We start from the raw sequence: 21,566 nt of genomic DNA, 5'->3' as shown, positions 1-21,566 counted from the left end.
TCCCTCCAGTTATCTGTCTAAATCTCCTTCAGATCTATTGAAGATGGTTATCTAACAAACTGTGAATGATTTGAATACTTTCAAATATTTGTATTCTATATTAAAGTCCCTTGAAGGTCAATTTCTTATTTGTTTCTTTTTTAAGTTTCTTTATGATGCTTTGTGCAAAGCTGTGTACATGTTTGGTGTTCAACAAACATTTGTTGAATTAAATCGAATCAACTATGACATACTTTACATATTTAACATCTTCAATTCTTTATCTCAATTCTGCCAAACAACCCCTAGCTTCTTTAATCTTGTTTCAAAGCCTTATTTTCTAACTTAGGAGTTATTTTAATTGGCCTTCCTTGAAGCAGAAGAATAAAGGAAGTGGGGAGATGAGGGAGTGAAATGCAGGATGTAGGTGCTGTGAAGATACCCAGAAAAGTTAAATCATGCATGTGATCTAAAGAAAAAATATCTGAGAGCTACAGATCTCAGAGAGCTTGGGCATGCTTCCTGAAGCAGCAAAGGGTTTTATCCATTATATGAAAAGCATTTATCACATGGTCAGCATTTCCATTTTAAAGAAAATATGTTTTCTGAGTTTATAAAGGGACTTTCTTCCTGACGCTGATTTTCCATCCATGTGGCAGCAATTTTAAGTTTGTCTGAGTGACAGCTAATGTTGCATCAGTGAGAACTGGTGAATGATAGCTTCCAAAGAAATAGCCAAGAAACCCTTCAAGGTATCAAAAAGCTTTTGGTGAATAATCTGTTTTTGATTTAGAAGCCTGTAAGAAAAGGGCTTTTCAAAGATGTCAGGAGTCTCACTGTCCTTTTCCTTCTGTGTCTCCCCATTCAGCCTTGGGTATTTATAGCACAGTAATGGTTATATTCTTTGTGCTCAGGGCAGAAGAATTTCATTTTCATTTCTTTTTAAAATTAATCATTCATATGGTAGAAAGAACTTTTTAAAGGCAGCTTTCACATTTTGATCTTCAATTTAGTTTGATGTGGACACTTTTAGTTTGTTTTTCTTTTCTAGATAGCAGCACTAATATTTGATGGAGACTTTTTTGAGAATGTCCAAAAGAATCTTGAATGACTGCCAATTACACAAATTGGTGTGAAGATACACTCATCATTTTAGTAACCTGAAGTGTTTAATTAATCACATGGTCAGAAATTTCTTCCTTCTACTCAATTGAATCTTTTTCAGTGTTACATGAGCCTAATTTTAACTGGTATTCTATGGAGTTAAAGTTAGATCTTTTCTCATAACAATGATCGTTTATTGAACGTTTATATACCCTGTGGTAAATAGCTTACCTATACTTCTGATGAATGTGCATTGGTATTCTGAATACACAGATGAAAACATTTAGATTAAGTATTTTGCCCAATGTTACCTGGCCAGAACATGAAGGTGTATCAAGTTCCACATGACGTCTGTTATGGTTTGAATATGAGGTATCCCCTCAAAACTTCTGTGTTAATTAAGGAATACCAGGAGGTGGGATAATTAGATTAGGAGGGCTGTGACCTCATCAGTTCATCCTAGTTTCAATACACTGAGTGGGTGGTAACTGTAGGCAGGGGGAGTGTGGCAGGAGGAGGTGGTCCCTGGGGCACACTCTGGAGGGGCGCATCTTCCTTTTGGCAACTTCCCCCTGGAGCTCTTTGCTCTGGACCCTGCCTTGAACTGAACAGACTTCCTAGGTTGCCCTTCCCCATGATATCCTGCCTTACTTTGTGCCCAGAACAATAGAGTCCCCCCGACCTCCCGGTGGACTAAGACCTCCTTCATCTAAGTTGTTTTTTGTCAGAGATATTTTGGTCACAGTAAGGCCAAACCTGACTAAAACAACCCTGAAACCTATGATTTAACTAGTCTATTCTGCTGACTCCTGACAATAACTTTTCAACTATTTAAAGTATGAAGATGTAAACAATATTATCTCTCATTCTTTTTGTTTTCTCTTCGGAACATTGGCTGTGATTTATTTATGTTGTACAGCAGTACTTTTCTCCAAGTGGTAATACCAACCGCTGTCTTTTGGAATCTTCCCTAATGATGCTGACAGTTAATTGGACCTACAGCATACATTATAATCATACCCATCTGACTACCATAATAATCCTTTAAGTCTGTCGAATTTTGATTTTGTTTCGTGTTGTTTTGTTTTCCCAGACTCCCTTCCAATTTTGAATTCGAGTTTCAAGGTTTGGTTTCTATTGTTAAGATTCTCCTTTTACTTAGACTTCATTCTGAGAGCAGAGTTGGATTGTCCACCTTTAATGATGTACTCTGGAATTTGAAAATGAGAGCTAAATGGAGATTCTATGTGACAGCATGTCTGTGTTTCAAAATGCTTGAATTTGACATTATCATGCTTTTTCTTAGTTAATTAGCTTTATAATCTTGATTACACTACCTAGTTGGTTAAAAGAGGGTTTGTTTTTGTTTCTGTTTTTCTGTTTATTTTTTATTTTTTACTTTCCCAGTCTAATTTTTATTTTCAAGGAAATCTTTCTGACTTCCACTTTGGAGACATAATTATAAATAATGTTAAGGAAGATGTAAACTCACTGAATTCTTTTTTGAAATCAATATTTACATGTTATGTACTGTGGGCAATTAGTGGCTGCTAAAACATGGCCTTAGCCTACATTCTAGAATAGTACATAAAATTTTACATGTATATTATATGAACTTAATTTAAAAAGGGTCATAAGAGAGCTCCAGAAATGAGTCTGGCAGTTTCAGAGAAAAGAAGAGATTAATTCTGCCCAATGATTGCTGGAAAATTCCTTGGAAAAGGGGGCATTTTTTTTCTGTTTTTTTTTCCATTTGCCAAAGAAAATACATTAATTTTATCATTATAAATTCTACTTTCTATAACAGAGCAGGTAGGATTTGAACAAGTAGGTGGAAGACACCAAGGTGGTAAATATCTGTCCATTCTAAATACAAACCGTAAATTTTACCTTAAAAAAAAAATACAACACCTGAGTTTTTCTACTGAGAACTCTAATTTTGTTGTAATTTAAATTTAAGAGGGAGAAGGTAAGAAAGAACAGAAGGAAGGTGGGGAAAAGTTGTTGGGAGGAAGAAGCAAAGTCAAATACTTTGGCTAATTTTAACCACAACTGGAGTAAGGAACATCTAGAACATTCACATAATTTCATAGTGTTTTCTCCTCTGCTTTTAGTTGGTGTCTACATATAGAATTCAAATGTGTATTTGCAAGCTTTTCATAGTTGATAATTCTTGCAAGTATGTGCACCCAGTCCTCCCATTCAATAATGCAGAGCAAGTCAGATTTCTCTTTTCAAGTAGTTCTTGGTCATTTAACTCTTAATGTACTCCATTCCAGAGAACAATCTCATCCCTATTGCAGACAACATTAGTTTGCACTCAGGTGGCTAACAATTTTCTAAGAACCAATTTTATCATGTCAGAGTACTGTTTTGTGCAAATGATAGTTAGCTTGTAAATGACAGGCAGTAACATTATAGTGTTTTTAATGCTATTCAGATTGTGAACAGGCAGTAACATCATAGAGCTAGTCTGCTATTGAAATAGTAAAATAAATATTTTTATTGAAATGCTTTAAATGGTTGGGGAGTCATATATTGAAATAAAATAGAAAAGAGACACTTACTCAGAGATAAATTTGACAGGGGATCTCAGAGCTACTTCCTACATAATCATAGTGCAGGGAATGAGGGATCCTGTGATGGAATTTACAGCAGTGGTTTAACCTTGAATGTCTATAATAAAGAAAGTATGAAGGCTGAACATTTTATCACTTAAAAAAGGATACTTGAGGCTGCTTGAACTGCTTGAATGTAATTCAGCCTCTTCAGTACAAATGTGACTCCACCAAATCCCAGAGACTTTAAGCAGTGAGAAACAGCTCCCCTTTTAATATGCTGACCCAGAGAGTAGGTGTGCAAAGATAAGCACACATTTACTTCACCACATTTGTGTTGAAGACTGTGATTATAGCTGTTACTGCATTCAGGTTCTAGCTTAGGTGGGGTAAAAAGAAATAGAAAAGGGCCAAAATATAGAAAGAGGTCTAGACATATTTGTAGATGCCCTGTTGATGGGGGATAGTATTTGTCTTTCAATCAAGAAGCCCAGTTCAAATATGTAATATTCTTTTGATTACAAAACAATGTTATGTGGTTAATAATATATATTATCATGCAAACTGCATGATTATCAACAACAACAATATAATAATATAAGTATTTGCTTCTGAGTTATTGCTAGTGTTGATCAAGAATAACAAAAATGGAAGTTTGTTAACCAGTTAGTTTGTCCATAAGTAGATAGTGGGAAAAGATCCTATTGGATGCTAGTGAAATCATGGCAAGAATAAAAGTAATTTCCAGTTTCTCCAAAAGAGAAACGGTTATATTTATTTGGAGACTTACTGAAAGTTTCAAACAAAAGTGTGAAGCTTTAGTCTAACAATATAATTATATAAGTAAAACACTGGTATTATTACCTCATGGAGTTTAAAAAATCCTAATAATTAGAAGATCTAATTTTTTGAGAAGACTCTCAAGGTTCCAAAAGTTCTTAAACTACTCAGGAAAAATATTTGACTTTAACTAAATTCAATCAGAATTTAATAGATTAAAAAATTGTTTTGGCTTCAGATAATTTCACATTTTCAGAAAAAAAAGAAAAAAATTCTTAAATGGCTTAAAACTTGGCAAAGCATTTCCTAACTGATCATGGTAGTTCCATTCCAAGTATTCTGAGAAATCCCAGTACAGCTTTCCAGAGTGGTTGTACCAATTTGCAGTTCTATCAACAATGTATGAGTATACTCTTTTTCCCACATCAACACCAACATTTATTGTTACTTGTATTCTTGATAATTGTCATTCTGACTGGAGTGAGAAGAAATCACTATGATTTCAATTTGCATTTGTCTAATTGCTAGAGATATTGAACATTTTTTTCATATATTTGTCAACCATTCATATTTTTTCTTCTGTGAAGTGTCTGTTCAGTTCCTTTGCTTATTATTTGCATTATTTATTTTTTCAGCAAGTTTTTAAGTGCATTTTTCAGGTCTGAGGTGTAGGTGGCAAAGATTTTCTCCCATTGTGAGGTTCTGTCTCATGCCTTTAATTGTTTCTTTTGCTGTGAAGGAGCTTTTTAATTTGGTACCATCCAATTTATTGATGCTCAATTTTACTTCTTTAGGAGTCTTGTTGAGGAAGTAAGTGCCTAAGCTGACATGATGGAGAGTTGGACCTACATATTTTTCTTCTAGTAGATGTAGGGTTTATGGTCTAATGTCTAGGTTTTTGACCAGTTTGAATTGAGTTTTGTGCTGGGTGAGATAGAGGGGTTAAATTTTGTTATGCTACATATGGATTTCCAGTTTGTCCAGTATCATTTGCTGAAGAGGCTGTCTTTTTTCCAGTGAATGTTTATGGTGGCTTTGTCAAGTATGATCAAACTGTAGTTATGTGGGTTTGTCTCTGTGTCTTCTATTCTGTTCCATTGTTTTTCATGTCTGTTTTGGTGCCATTATCATTCCATTTTTGTTTTTATAGCTCTGTATAACTTAAGGTTGAGTATGTTGATGCTTCCTGCTTTACTTTTCTCAATAAGGATTGCTTAGGCTATTCTGGGCCTTTTATTTTTCCAAATGAATTTCATGATTGATTTTTCTACTTCTATAAATAATCACATTGGAATTTTAATAGGAATTGCATTAAATCTAGATAGCACTTTTGGTAGTATGGCCATTTGGATAATATTAATTCTGCCTATCCAAGAACATGGGAGATCTTTACATATTCTAAGGCCTTTCTCAATTTCTTATTTTAGTGTTCTGTGGTTTTCATTGTAGTTGTCCTTTACCTCTTTTGTTAGATTGATTCCCAGATCTTTAATTAATTTATTTATTTTGAGGCTATTGTGAATTGGATCACTTTCATAATTTTTCTTTCATCTGATTTGCCAGTGTGTAGAAACACAATTGATTTTTGTTTGTTAATTTTATTTCTTGCTACTTTTCTGAATTTATTTATGAGTTGTAGTTTACTGGTGGAGTTTGTTGGGGTTCCCAAAATGTAGGATCATGTTATCAGCAAATAGGGATTGTTTGAACTCTTATCTTCTGAGTTGTATCCTTTTTTAAATTGATTTTTTTAAAAAATAAATGACAGTGGAATGCATTACAATTCTTATTACACATATACAGGACACTTTTCATATCTCTGGTTGTATCTAAAGTATATTGACACAAATTCGTGTCTTCATACATGTACTTTGCATAATAATGTCCATCAATTCCACCATCCTTGCTAATCTCCTGCCCTGTCCCTTTCCCTCCCACACCTCTGCCCTATCTAGAATTCATCTATTCCTCCCAAGTTCCCCCTTCCTACCCCACTATGAGTCAGCGTCCTTATATCAGAGAAAACATTTGGCATTTGTTTTTTGGGGATTGGCTAACTTCAGTTAGCATTATCTTCTGAAACTCCATCCATTTACCTGCAAATGTCATTAATTTATTCTCTTTTATTGGTGAATAAAATTCTATTGTGCATATAAGCAACTTTTTTTTATTCACTCATCCACTGAAAGACATCTAGATTGCCTCCACAGTTTAGCTATTGTGAACATTGTTGTGTCTGTGTTCCTGTAGTATGCTGTTTTTAAGTTCTTTGGGTATAGGCGGAGGAGAGGGATAGCTGGGTCAAATGGTAGTTCCACCCCCAGATTTCTAAGAAATCTCCATACTGCTTTCCATATTGGCTGCACCAATTTGCAGTTGCACCAGCAGTATATAAGTGTACTTTTTTCCCCACATCCTTGCCAACACTTATTGTTGTTTGTCTTCATAATAGCTGCCCTTCTGACTGGAGAGAGATGATCTTAGAGTAGTTTTGATTTGCATTTTTCTAATTGCTAAGAGATGATGCAATATGATTCTTATCTTTGAGTCTATTGATGTGATGAGTTACACTTATTGATTTCCATGGATTGACCAACCTTGCAACCCTGGGATGAATTTCACTTCATCATGATGCACAATTTTTTGATATGTTTTTGTATTCTATTTGACAGAATTTTATTGGGGATTTTTGCATATATGTTCATTAGAGATGTTGGTCTGAAGTTTTCGTTCTTTGATGTGTTTTGGGGGATCAGGGTGATATTGGCCTCATAGAATAAGTTTGGAATTACTGCCTCTTTTTCTTTTCTTTATTTTCTTTTCTTTTTTTTATTAGCTACACATGACATTACAATGATCTTGGCAATTCATTCATTTGAATCACTGGGCTATAATTTCTCATTTTTCTGATTGTACAGATTGCAGAATCACACTGATCATAGAGTCACCTATATACATACAGCAATCATAATGTCTATTCTGTTCTCCTGCCCTTCCTATCCCCCCTACTCCTTCCCTCCCCTCCCATCATTTCTCTCTATCCAATCTAATGTGACACACTTTTTTTTTTCTTTTTCTCATCACAACATCATACATGTATTCTGTATAACAATGAGGGTCTCCTTCCATCTTCCATGCAACTCCCCTTCTCCCTCTTTTTCCCTTCCACCTCTCTTCCCTATTTAGTGTTAGTCTTCTTCTCATGCTCTTCCTCCCTATCCCATTTTGAGTCACCCCCCTTATATCAGAGAAAACATTCGGCATTTGTTTTTTAGGGATTGGCTAACTTCACTTAGCATAGTCTGCTCTAATGCAATCGACTTCCCTGCAAATGCCATGATCTTGTTATTTTTTAGTGCTGAATTACTTCCTCTTTTTCTATTTCCCGAAATAAATTGTAGAGTATTGGTATTAGTTATTCTTTAAAGGTCTGGTAGAACTCTTATGTCTCATTCCTCTGGCTAGATTTTCAAGGAATATGTTGAATGGAAGTGGTTAAAGAGGGAATCCCTGTCTTCTTGCATTTTTTAGAGGGGATGCTTTGAGGTTTTCTCCATTTATAATGATGTTGGCCAGGGTTTAATTTATGTACCTTTTACAATGTTGATGTGTCTTCCTACTATCCCTAGTTTTTCTAGTGTTTTGAGCATGAATAGATGCTGTATTTTCTCAATATTTTCAGTATCTATTTAGCTAATCATATGATTCTTCTCCTTAAGTGTACTGATGTGGTAAATTATATTTATTGATTTCTGATTGTTGAACCAAACTTGCATGCCTGGAATGAAACTATTTTGTCATGGTGCACTGTCTTTTCAATGTGTTTTGGTATGCAATTTTCCAATAGGATTTAACAAGTTTTTGCATCTATGTTCATCATGAATATTGGCCAGAAGTTTTCTCTTGATGTGTCTTTGTCTGATTTTGAAATCAGGTTGATTCTAGCTTCAAAGAATAAGTTTGAAAAGGCTCCTTCATTTTCTATTTCATGAACTAGTTCTTTTAAGACCTGGTAGAACTTGGCTGAGAATATATGTGGTCCTGAGTGTTTCTTTGTTGGTAGGCTGTTAATAGCATCTTCAATTTCATTGCCTGAAATTGTTCTGTTTAAATTTTCTATGTTCAATTGTTCAATTTTGGTAGGTCATATTTCTCTAGAATATTGATGTCTTCAAGATTTTCTATTTTATGGAGTATGTTTTCAATATAGTTTCTGATTTTCCTCTGTATTTCATGATTTTTATGGTGATATTTCCTTTTTCATAATAAATTTTATAAATTTGAGTTTTTTCTTTCATTCTCTTGATTAGCATCAATAAGGGTTTATCAATTTTATTGATTTTTTCCCCCAATGATTAACTTTTTGTTTTGTTGACTTTTTGAATAGTCTTTTTGTTGTGTTGTTGTTTCAATATCATTGATTTGGGCTCTGATTTTAATTGTTTCCTGTCTTCTACTCCTTTAGAGTTGATTTATTTTTTCTTTTCCAGGGCCTTGAAATATAATATTAAGTAATTTAATTGGTGGATTTCTATTCTTATAATGAATGGGATCAGTGCTTTGAACTTTTCTCTTAGAATCACCTTCATAGTTTCCCAGAGATTTTGATATGTTTTGTTGCTGTTCACATTTCCTTATAAGCATTTTCTTATTTCATCCCCAATGTCTTGTACTATCCATTGATCATTCAGTGTCATATTATTTACTCTCCAGATGTTAGAGTAGATTCTATTTTATATTATATCACTTTTTTCTAATTCCATTCCCTTATGATCTCATAGAATGCAAGATCTTATCTCTATTTTTTTTATATTTGGTAAGTGTTGCTTTGTGGCCTAAGATGTGTTTAATTTAGAAAATGATCAATGTGCCACTGAGAAGAAAGTATGTTCAGTCACTGATGTATGAAATATTCTACATATGTCTGTTAAGTCTTATTAATTCTTAGTTCTGTAGCTCCTTTGTTTAGTTTTTGTTTGAAGAATCTATCCAATGATGAGAAAGGTATGTTGAAGTCACCCAGTATTATTGTGTTGTGGTCTATTTGGTTCTTGAAATTGAGAAGAGTTTGTTTTATATATATAGGTGCTTCATTGTTTGGGGCATAAATATTGACAATTGTTATGTCTAGTTGATGTAAAATTCCCTTAAGCTGTATGAAATGTCCTTCTTTGGCCCTTCTGATTAACTTAGCTTGAAGTCCACTTTATCTGATATGAGGATAGAAATCCTTGCTTGTTTACAAGATCTATATGAATGATCATGATTTTTCCCCAACCTTTTTTCTTCAGTCTATGAATGTCTTTGCCTATGAGGTGAGTCTCTTTGAGATAGCATATTGTTGGGTCTTGTTTTTTAATTCAGTCTGCCGATCTGTGTTCTTAGATTAATGAGTTTAGGCAATTCAATATTATTACTTTTATTCCTTGTCATTTTGATTTATTTCTGGTTTTTAATTTTTATTAGATTCCCTTTGATTGACTGTTCTTCTATTGTAGTTCCTCCATTGCTGGTTTTCACTTTCATTTTTTATTTCTTCTTCATGAAATATTTTGTTGAGCATGTGTTTTATTGCAGGTTTTCTAGTTGCAAATTATTTTAACTTTTGTTTATTGTGGAAAGTTTTTATTTAATAATAATATCTGAAGCTTAATTTTGCTGTGTATAGCATTCCTGTTTGGTATCCATTTTCTTTCAGGGCTCAGAATATATTCCAAGACCTCCTAGCTTTTAGGAAATCATCTGAGATCCAGATTGGTTGCCACGTATATGTGATCTGTCATTTTAAAAATTTTTATCATTATTCTGTATGTTGGTCATTTCCAAAATGATATGCCTTGATGTAGGTCTATTTTAATTTTGTATATTTGGAGTCCTGTAAGTTTCCTATATTTGATTTTTCCATTTCATTCATAAGCTTTGGAAAATTTTTTGATCTTATTTCATTGAAAATATGGTGCAATCCTTTGGTTTGTATCTCTAAAACTTCTTCTATTTGAATAAATCTTAAATTTGGTCTTTTCATGTTATCCATATTTCTTGAAAGTTCTTTTCATGTTCTCTTGATATCTTTTCTCCATGGTGAACTTTATGTTCCAGATTATATATTTGTCTTCATCGCCTGAAACTGTCTACTCTGCTGGTGATGCTTTCCATTGAGTTTTAAATTTGGTTTATTGATTCCTTCATTTGAGAATTTCCAATTGATTCTTCTTCAAGATTTCTATCTCCTTATTGAAATGATCTTTTACTTCTTGAATTTTCTCTCTTATTTCTCTCCTTATATCATCTTTTACCTCTGTTAATAAGGTATTTTGATTTGTTTGGTATTGTTTGTTCCCTTGATTTTTTATGTTGTTTGTATATCTACCGACTTATCAGTAAGAATCTGAGGTGGCAGATCTTCTTCCTGATGATTTCTATTATTTGTACCTTATATATTCCTGAGGATTTTTAGAATTTCATGTTTTAGGGGGAGACAGATAATAACAATAATGAATGCAATCAATATTTAGCATTGAAATATTCAGCTCCCATGTTGGCATGTACAATGTTAATTGGCCCTATAAACAGAAGTTATATGGTAGGAAATTGCCAACAGTAGAGATATCATGTTTGCAAAAGAGTTTGCTGTTTCAGAATAGATGTGATTCTACAACATGTACAACCAGAAGAATGAGATGCCATACTCCATTTAACTATGATATGTCAAAATGCATTCTATTGTCATTTATGACTAATTAAAACAAAGAATAATAAAAAGATGAAGTGGGAGAATTCAGAGGAGATGTGAGATGTAATAATTGAAATGGATGATGAGAGACAATTGTAGTAAAGAGTTAAGGGATGACTGAAAGAGAGAAGAGAAGAATTTGGCTGTAAGCAAAATAAAAGAGAGGAAGAGAATCAAGGGAAATAGGAGAAAAACAATATAAAAAATGAAAAACAAAATCAAGGTATACTAATCAAAAACCCTAGTCTGCCAAAGACAGAGTCAAAAAAATAACTACTTTCAAGAAATGCTGGAAATAAAAAGAGGGGAAGAAATACATGCAAAAAAAAAAAGGTTCTTAATGGAAGATTAAGGGACTGTTTTCATGGCAATTGTTGAAAGATTGTCCATAACATTATATTTTGCTTATCAGTTCACAATAGTCTTTCTCTCCTTTTTATTTTTTCATGGAGGATTGTTTTGCACACAGGAATAGTAATCAAGAGCTGTGAGTTCCTTTTTTTCTTTGGAACTTTTCTTTATTGCCTATTCTCAGCTTCCCTTCTTAGGAATATGAGTTGGGCAGATTGGAGGGTGTTGTCTACTCCACTTAGAGTAAGGGGCTGCTGTAGAGTTCTGTGAAAGGGTACCTGGAGCTGAAGCTCCTAGGGGTGGGGTTTGTATCTAGATAGACCCCTGGTGCTTTGGTGAAGGTTTTAAATCAGCACACCTCCAAAGCCTGGCTACTATCAGTCTGCACTGAGCATCTGTACTGCTTGAATTTCCATTGAGTTCTGCTACATAGGTGGAAGAGCCAGTCCTCCCACCTCTCCCCACCTCAGCAGCCTTCCATAGCTCCCATATCTTGGGCACCTGAGTTCGGTCCTAAAGCCTACATTCACTACCTCACCCACCTGATCAAGTTTCTGGTATGCCCCACTGGTCCAGCAAGCAGTGAGACTCAAAATGTAAGAGACACCCAAGTTCTCTCAGGTCTGTGTGACTCAAATTCCACTGGGTACAACTCTCTCATCCCATAATTTCACCTGGTTTTCTAGTCACACTTGCCAGATCAGGTTTTTGGACCTACCTGGAATTACAGAGGTCTGGGTACCTGAGTTTGAACCCACACCCACCAGCCTCAGTAGCACAGTCAAAAAACATGGTGGGCTGACCTTATTCTCCACAGGTTCCTGGGAGATGTGTGGCATCCTTCTCACATGAAAGTAAAATGCCATTCACCCACTGGATCAGCTACACAATGTCCCTGATCACAGTGCTCTCTGCTTCAGGACATGCCCCAGTACCATCTGATGCTACCTGAAATGTGGGCTGTATTAGTCTCTCAGAGTTGCCCACAGTGGATCTGCATCAGCAGCCACCAATGACAGAGATTTATTTGTTTGTTTATTTCTTTTATTCTATTGAAATTTCTGTGTCTCTAGGCCATTCCGAGAATCTAGTATTAAATCCCAGTAGGATTTCTTTTGTTTCTTTTATTTATTTATTTTTTTAAACTGACCTCAAAATGAAGTTCTTTTTCCTCTTTCCTGGTCCTGCACCATGGAGCATTTGGAAAGTAACCTTCTTTACTCCACCATCTTGACCTGACTCCACATTATGTTTATTTTGGTATTTGGTGAACTAAATTGTGAGATATTGAGACAATGGAGAAAATAATTCAGCGATCATATCTAATGCTTATGAAATATCTCCTGCCCCATAATGTACTTTGCTGTACTGATTATCTTCACTTTCAGTGAATGTTTTCTAGGGAAAAACCTTAGCAACCTCTGGGGACAAGGCTTTGGAGTTTTAGAGTTTCCCATGTTTTGTCTGATTGCTTCTTAGTCTCTCAAAACCACAAAATAATTATAATTTTATAGAAATAAGAATTTTTAAGAATCATAACTTTATTCTCACTTCCAGGCTTCCCAAATCACTGAGAAGTATTTGAGGACTTTGTTATCCAGTATAAAATAATTGTATTATGTCATTTTAGCACAATAACAATAAATACTACTAATGTACCCTCCTTAGGGTTAGAAAAAAGAAAAGATCAGGATTTAAGAACAAATATCTGACTTTCTTCACCCAAGTATTTTCCTGATTAAAAGAAATGGAAGCTTCAAACAGAAGCCAAATGAAGGCATTGGAATTTGAAAATGAATTACAAATACATTATTTTTCCTTTTTCCTTCTCATTTTATTTTCAGTTAATAGAGCACATTATCTATTTGTACCTGCTTTTGCCTTAGGAGTTAGAGAAAGATGAAAATATTTTACTATCTGTTCTCAAATTATAAGCCATTGTTTCCAAAGAAAGTCAAAACTCATGTATATTATCACATTATTGTTCTCAGGGGATTGCAGTCACCATAGTGATTGTAATTACATGGCTTCATTAACTTTATACATTCTACCTGTTATGGGGGGCTCACATTAACAAAATTTGCATATGCAGGAAATGAATGTCATTTGCAGGGAGCTAATGTCATTAAACATTTAGGCAGTCCCTATCAGGCAAGGGGGTTTCCACTGGGATATGCTTTTCAGCATGCCCTTTATAGTTATTGTGGGCACAGGAACATATTTCCAAAGCATGAAAAGTAAAACCTTTAGAGGAAAATATTAGACAGCCACAAATGTTTTAACAAAACTTATTTATGCTGAAATTTCAAATTGATGATACCAAGAACACATCGTCAGATATAATATGGTTCTAAGAAATGTAAATGTCTGAATATTTGTGGAGCTTTTGCACATTATAAATATTTTTGTGGGTGGACATGTGTGTGTATGTGTGTATTTCCTAGAACAACTTGATAGATTATTTGAAAATATGTATTGTTATGCATGTTCTATGGGTATTTTTCTACTTTTATTGACCAATTTAATCTATCAACAATCATGATAATTAAAAAGTGCTTGTGTAATTTCAAGGGAAGAAAGCACTTTAAACAAGTGTCAGACAAAAGCATAATTTAAAAAATGTAAAGGAAATAAACATTCTAGGTAGTGTATCCAGACTTAATGCCCTAAGATGAATGCATTTCTAACATTTTGATGAGCAGGATAATAAGAAAGACTTCATATACCTTTTGTGTTTGGAGTACATGTTTTGACCTTTTGGAAACAAGGGAGTTCTGAGTATTGGAGAGAGTAAATCTTCAAGGTGAAAGGGGGTGGGGACTTACTCCTGGAATGAGTGCCTTTATACACTTGCCCCAGCACCCTTCAAGGAAACTCAAGTTCTGCCTCCCTAATTCCTATTTGCCATACTAGGATCAATATCAACTATTGGGAAGAAAATCATTGACAACAATAAAGTGCTTGTGTACAGAGGGAGAAGGGGTGATATTTGCCATATGGCAGCAACTGTAGTAATTCCTAGGAAGCTGTCTTAAAATCAGATTCAAAACAACTCATAATTTCTTTTTAGCTTTTAAAATTCATAGTAGTTCGCAATAATAGGGAAATTACCCATTTTCTGGTACAAAATTACATCCTAGGGAATTACATTACACATGTAAATTACGGTGGACTCTTTTCAATCTGTACCTTTTTGGGTTAATTAATTCTTCAAGAGAGGTGATGTATGTCAGTATTGGATGAAAAAAAAAACACTTTATACAAGCAATTCACATTCAATTACTTTTGAAAGCAACAGAGTTAACAATGACAGAGTTCAGCAATAGCTGGAAAAATCATTTTTTCATCAAATTATTCCTACATTTTCTGAAATTTGCTCTGATTAAGAAATTGACAAAATTAATGTTAAATAATTTAGAAGAATGAATACATTGAACTTATAAACCAAAATATACTTTTCCTTTTCTTCCACGAAAAAAAAAATTGAGCTCCTTTTGACTGGCATATATAGAATGAACTTTCCTGGGGTAAAAGTAGTCAGCTTTGGGGTCAAGATTACAACCTTATTTGTTGGCACAACATCTTGTAAGTTAATTTATGTCTGCTTCTAAATGGAAATGACCCCAAATCAATTGTTCTGATTTTCAATGTTTTGTGTACTTGCTGTCAACTTTGGACATTTTAATCAATGCCTGTTTGGATATGTTGAGAAAATACACACACACACACACACACACACACGCACACACACACACACATATTAAAAAATAATACAAACCAAAACCCTTTTTCTAGTTTGATATTGCTTAAAGATATGACCAAAGTTTATGGACTCCTTTTAAGTTCATCAACAGTTGTTTCAAACTTTGGAAGAAGGGCAAACTTTTAAAAGTTTATATTTTAATATTTTATATTTTTTAAAAAACTGAGTTAGAACAATATATATATATATATATATATATATATATATATATATATATATATATATATCTCCCCAAAATTAGCTAATAAAATAAAAAAAATACCTATGCTTGGGTGCCACTCCAAATTTATTTCATCTGAGTTTCTGAGCATGAGACCAGATTCCTTTTTTCAGTTTCAGAGGATTTCTGATGTTTGTCACCATTTGAAACACCACTATTCTGGTATTGTAGAACATAGAGAAAACAGACATGAATGACAAACTTTCCATGACCTCTTGGACTTGTAGGAAAGAATTTTCTTTTTAAAACAAAAATACCTATGATACAATTTCATTAGCTATATTCCTCATGGTGTACTTTAGATCTCTAGACTTATTCATCTTGTATATCTGCTACTTTTTATCTTTTGTACTACATCTTCCTATATCCCTACCTTACCCCTCATCCTTGACCCATGTGATCAATGTTTTATTATCTAACTCTGAATACTTGAACATTTTTTGTTTGGATTTTTGCATATAAGTAAAATTATTGTTTTTCTTTCTGTTTCTGTGTTTTTTCACTTAGAATAATGTCCTCCAGGTACATTCATGTTATTACAAGATCTTGTACTTTTTATGGCCAAATAATATTCCATTGTGGTGTGTGTGTGTGTGTGTGTATGTATGTATGTGTATTTGTGTGTGGTATAGAAAAGAAGTGAAATACAGAAAGTTAACTACACTGAAAACACTTGTAAAGATCAGATGAATAATAAAAATAAAGTATAAATCTGAAAGCAGCAGTAGTAGCTGTATGTGAAAATGTTGTTTCCAGGAGGAAATGACAAGTATCTGAGGATCACAGGGCCCATGCATCCCTTACTTTCAGGGGCCAAGACATTCCATACACCAAGCTTGGGTGATGAGGAATTCTATCTCCTTGGATTATGTTTCTTCACTAATTGTCTCAGATGTGGTTGGCCACTTTGTTGACCTAGAAGATCTTTCCTCCTCACAGGACACCAGTTTTTTCAGCCCAGTATGGGGTCCAGACATTGGGCATACCTGTGGGCATGACCCAAGACTTGATGGAGTAGGGCAGGGAGTTCCTGAGTGGGGTCTGGGCCATGGACTTGGAGCCATTCTATAGGAACTCAGTATGGTGCCAACCCTCCTGTTACAACTGATTTATTAATGACAGACATGACCTCTGGCTTGAGAGGGCATAAAGTTGTCCACCATGGATCAGACAGAACTGCGTTCTCAACATGGTTTGAGCTTAGGGGTGGCAGCATCTTGCCACCTGCCCAGTCACCTGAGGATTGTCTTTCAACCACCCTTTCACCTAGTAGTCCACTTCATGTGGATGGTGTTAAGGATTTCCAGAGGCAACTTCCCAGCCAGAAGACAGTGATAATGAAGATGGGAAAAAGCAGAAGGCCCCAAAGCAAAGCAAAAAGATCATTATGAATCTCGGAAACTAGTTTCAGCAAGTTATATATTTTTTTTCATGATACATACGCTGCCATCAAGGGACAGAATACTAATGCCACTTTTGAAAAGGTTTTAAAGATTGTGGCATCCATGTGGGACAGTCTTGGAGAGAAGCAGAAACAGGTATATAAGAGGAAAACAAGCTGCCAAGAAAGAGTATCTGAAGGCTCTGGATGCTCATAAAGAGCCACTTTAGAAACAGTGAAATTGGATCCAGTGTCACCATCACAAACTCTTTTGCCACCTCCTATGGCTACTGCCTCAACAGAGTCCCCTGCCCTATCACCTTGCTTTGTTGTTAACTCCACTTTTTCATCCTATGTGGCAAATCATGCTTCTCCTGGGACTGGGGGGTCCTCCCAATGTGATCATGTTGATTATTATCAAACAGATGTTGCCCTCTTCTATCACCATATCTGAAGGAGAGATGGTCACTCTTATCTCAGCCACAGTGGTGACCTCCTGGGTAATTCCAGATAGGTCAAACTAATACAGCTACTATTCAACCTAGAAATTAAGCCCGGATTGACACTTGTTCAGCATTGCAGGTAGCAGCTGCAGCTCCTGCTTCTATGCAACTGCCTCCACCATGAATATAGCCCCCTCCTTTACAACACATGCTTCACCTCCCAGTTCAGCAGGAAGCTACCATTCTGCAGCAGCCTCCTCCACTTCAGGCCATGCAAGAGCCTCCACCTCAGAAAGTTAGAATCAATTTACAACAACAGCTACCTCCTCTGCAGAGCAAGATTGTACCTCTACCTACTCTAAAAATGCAGACTACCTTAGCCTACCAGCTGTGGGAAGTAGTCCTGAGCAGCCTAAGAACAGCAGTTCTGAGGTCCATACAGTAGAAGCAACCTTCCCTGAGACCAAAATATGTGAGATGATTACAGATGTGCTTCCTGAAGCTGAATCTCCTCCTCAGAGGGATGTTGAGTTGGTGAGTGGGTGTGCTGTTGCACTGTCACCCCCTCCTCTCTATATAAACTCTAGTGGTGAGATCCCTCACAAGGGGTCTTGGGACAATGAATACTGTAGCAATGAGAATGTGGTGAAACACTGCAGGAATGTGTTCTTGGCCTGGGTAGTCTCTAGAAATTCAAACACTGTGGTGTTTATGAAATAGTCTTTCCTGTTCTTCTCCAAGCCAATGAAGATGTATCTGCCGGGAACAACTACAGGAGTCTGTTTTGAAACAAAGGCTGGGTTTCTGGCAGTGCCTGATCACAAGCTTTGATGGTCCTTCATGCTTTCCTCCCCTTTTCATCCTTTAGTAGAGACCAGAGAATGGCCACTGAGTTTGCTGTAATCTGGAATTGCTTTTTACTTTTAGCTATAAGCAGAAATATCAGGATATCAGCAGAGCCAAGGGCAAAAGAAGCATGAATAAGTAAATCACAAGGACAGTAGGGGTGGTGGTATGGGTCCTTATAGGAATTTGATATAATTGCAATATAACTTGCCTAAAATATAATTAAAACAATGGGAAATAAGTGCAAATCTGAAAGTAAAAGGTAATTTAATTCAGTATAGTCCTCTCCAGTTCCTACAAAAATATCTTGCTAATATCTTTGAAATCTTACAGAGTATCAACTCTGAAGAAATGGGGACTGTTCAATTAGAGTATCACACTAACAATCCTAGAAGTCAAGAAGTTTCTTCCCTTGCGATGTCCTTAGAGAGTTGAATTAGAAGACTGGATCTCAGAGGGGAAGCCTTCCCTAGAGTGATAAATTTGGCAACTTTGAAAATATAAGAATGTTAATTAAAACCTGCATAACTTCACGATATTACTTATGGAGAGCTCTTAAGATAGACTAGTAAATCTGTGGAGAGTAGCCACAAAGGAGACTGGGAAAAGGTCTCCAGAGAGGTAGAAAAAAAAAAAACAGGGAAATGTGGCCACTCAGATCAGTGAGGCAAACATTTTTGAGGGAGAGGCCAACTGTGCCCAATGATGATGATTTTAGGTTAGTTACATCTAGAAAAGTGTCCATTAAATCATGTGACCTGAAGATCAATGGTGATCCTAAAATTTTGGTGAAATGACAGGCCCAATACTCAGATGGAATTGGGTTAGGAATTAATAAGCAGTGAGTAAATGGAGACAGAAAATACTGGGGGGAGGTTTTACTATTAAGAATGTTAAAGAAGGTCTGGAGCCGTGGCTCAGTGGTGGGGCACTTGCCTAGCATGTTTGAGGCACTGGGTTTGATTCTCAGTACCACATATAAATAAATTAAATAATAAAGGTCCATTGAGAACTAAAAAAGTATTTTTTTTAAAAAAAAAAGAATGTTAAAAAATTAAATTGTAGTCATTAGGCTTGGTGTACAGTTTGTTTTTATGGTCAGATGCAGTTATAAGCTAGGAATATACTGAGGAGCAGAATACAGACTATATTTTAAACCCTGTTTCCCTTCTCAGTCAGTGACCTTTGAGTAGTTCATTCCTGGATTGCACAGGAGTTTAAAAATTGGTTAGTTTAAAATGGTGTGATATAATGAAAAGTAAGCATTTATTCTTTGTCCCAAGTTCCTAACATAAAAGTCCTAAAAACCTGAGAATATCTAGAGTTATGAGTGTCTTTTGTATTCTAGTGAAATGATTGGAGATTCAAGATGTGGATTGGTCATCAGAATGACCAAAAACTGATAAGAGAGCTAAATTTTCATCCTAATTCCCACCCTATGTGAGGAGAGAGGGGCTGGAGAGGGCTAATGTACAATAGCCAGTGGTTTCATCAATCATTCCTGAAGTATGAGATATCCTCAAAAATCTCCGAACAATGGAGCTCAGAAGGTTTCCAACTTGGTGAACACATTGATGGGCAAGTAGGGGGATATACCTGAAAAGGAAGGGTATGGCATTCCCTAGTTGTATCCTTTATAATAGACCAATGATAGCAAGAGAAGTGACTTTATGAGTTTGGTGACTTCTTCTAGTAAATTGTCAAACATCAGGAGAATGTCATTAGAGCCCCAGATGTATACCAGTTTGGTTAGAAGTACAGGTTGGCTGGGGTTTACCATTAACATCTAAAACTGGGGTTTTATTTGTGAGACTAAGCGCTAAATTTGTGGGATCTGATGCTAACTCCAGGTAAGTACTGTCAGAATTGAATTGAAAAGTTGGGCACAAAGTTGATGTCTGCAGAGAATTGGTGTCAGGAAGAGGAAAGAAAAAAACATTCCTCATTTGGTGCTCTAAATGTGTATAAATAGTTCAGGTGATCACACATTATGTTGTATTCATCCTATGTGCCACATTCATAATTTATTAATATCATGTACAATAGATAGGTAAAATGAATTGTGATCTTCAGTGTGCTAGCACAGGGAATTGGTCTTGGGAAACTCAAGGCAAATTAGGAGTCTGAGAATATCTTACCAGAAATTGAATTTTAGTAGTTTACTGGTGAATGTGTGGATTTGCTATATAGTAGTGGGAGGGATAATGAATGTGGTGATCAAGAGAGTAGATACCTCAGAGCTGAGGTAGTGACAGAGCTATAGTTCATTAGATAACTTTCGCAGAATCAGGGGCAGTGATTTTATTATATATTCCTAGTGTTTAACATGGTGTCTGCACAAGTAGGTATTCAAAAAGTATTTGATGAATTGCACTAAAATTTCCAAAGGGATGATTTAGTAACCCCAAATTAAGTAAGTTCAGATGTGGAGCTATACAATGGGAAGAATGTCAGGAATTGTGGTTAATAAGCAAATGCAGTTTTGAAGTAGGTAAGCTATAGTGAAAGTGACTTTTCCAGAAGACAGAATAAGTGAAGTGCTCTGACTGAACCTATTTTTTTTTTATCCCAAACAGTCCCTTATCATGTCTTATCTTAGGTAGAAAACACCAAGGGAGAATATTTTAGAGGGAATATGCAATAGTGTTCCCCTTTCCAATAACTTGACAGTATGATGGACCGAACAATCAAAAAACGCTCCATATATTGAGGGGAGTAGGTCATTCTCATTAGAGGCTTTTATTGGTAGTACATCAGGTAGGATTGACATTCAACCAGCAAATGGCATCAGTGAGCAATAAACAGACATCCAAATGGGTAGAAGGGCACAGGAAAGAAATTTCAGAACTCCAATAAATTGCAGTTTATTAAGGCAGGACTCAAATATGAGGAGAAAAGCCAGTCAAAGTGTGACTGTGGTCAAGGCAGACTTGATTCTTATTTATACTTCAGGTTTTGTAAAAGACATTGAGGAAACTTAAGAGATGTACAGACTGGCATGCCCCTGCAGCTTTATTATAGTTAATGTAATGTTATGCTATTTAATTGACTAATTTGCTTTATTTAGCATTTATGCATAGCCTACATTTTCATTTAAATTAAAAAATTCTCTTTGTGAAAAATTCCCATCAGATGAGCACTGTGTATGTGTATACATACATATGTGTGTTTGTATTATACATATATGTGTGTGTGTATGTATGTATACATAGTAATGTAATCCCACTTCTTAGTACAGTATTAGCTATTTAATAAAGCCCTCCAGAAGTATTTGTTGAATTGACATATTTTTCACATTGGGTAGGTAGATTTGACTTTTCTAAATTAAAAAGTTGAAGTAAAATGTAGTCATGTTGCCATTAAAGGAAATGAACTAATTGGAACATGCTGAATCCCATAAATGAATTA

General features: G+C 35.3%; 1 pseudogene; it reads left to right on the top strand.

Annotated features, from left to right (window-relative positions):
- Positions 1–16,231: 16,231 nt before the first annotated feature.
- Positions 16,232–18,032, top strand: LOC101969313 (TOX high mobility group box family member 4 pseudogene; annotated as a pseudogene).
- Positions 18,033–21,566: the final 3,534 nt, after the last annotated feature.

Source organism: Ictidomys tridecemlineatus, chromosome 2 (genome assembly GCF_052094955.1).
Source record: "Ictidomys tridecemlineatus isolate mIctTri1 chromosome 2, mIctTri1.hap1, whole genome shotgun sequence".
In the NCBI taxonomy this organism is placed as follows: domain Eukaryota; kingdom Metazoa; phylum Chordata; class Mammalia; order Rodentia; family Sciuridae; genus Ictidomys; species Ictidomys tridecemlineatus.
Note: the sequence above shows the minus strand (reverse complement) of the source record. Positions and strands in the feature narration are given on the sequence as shown.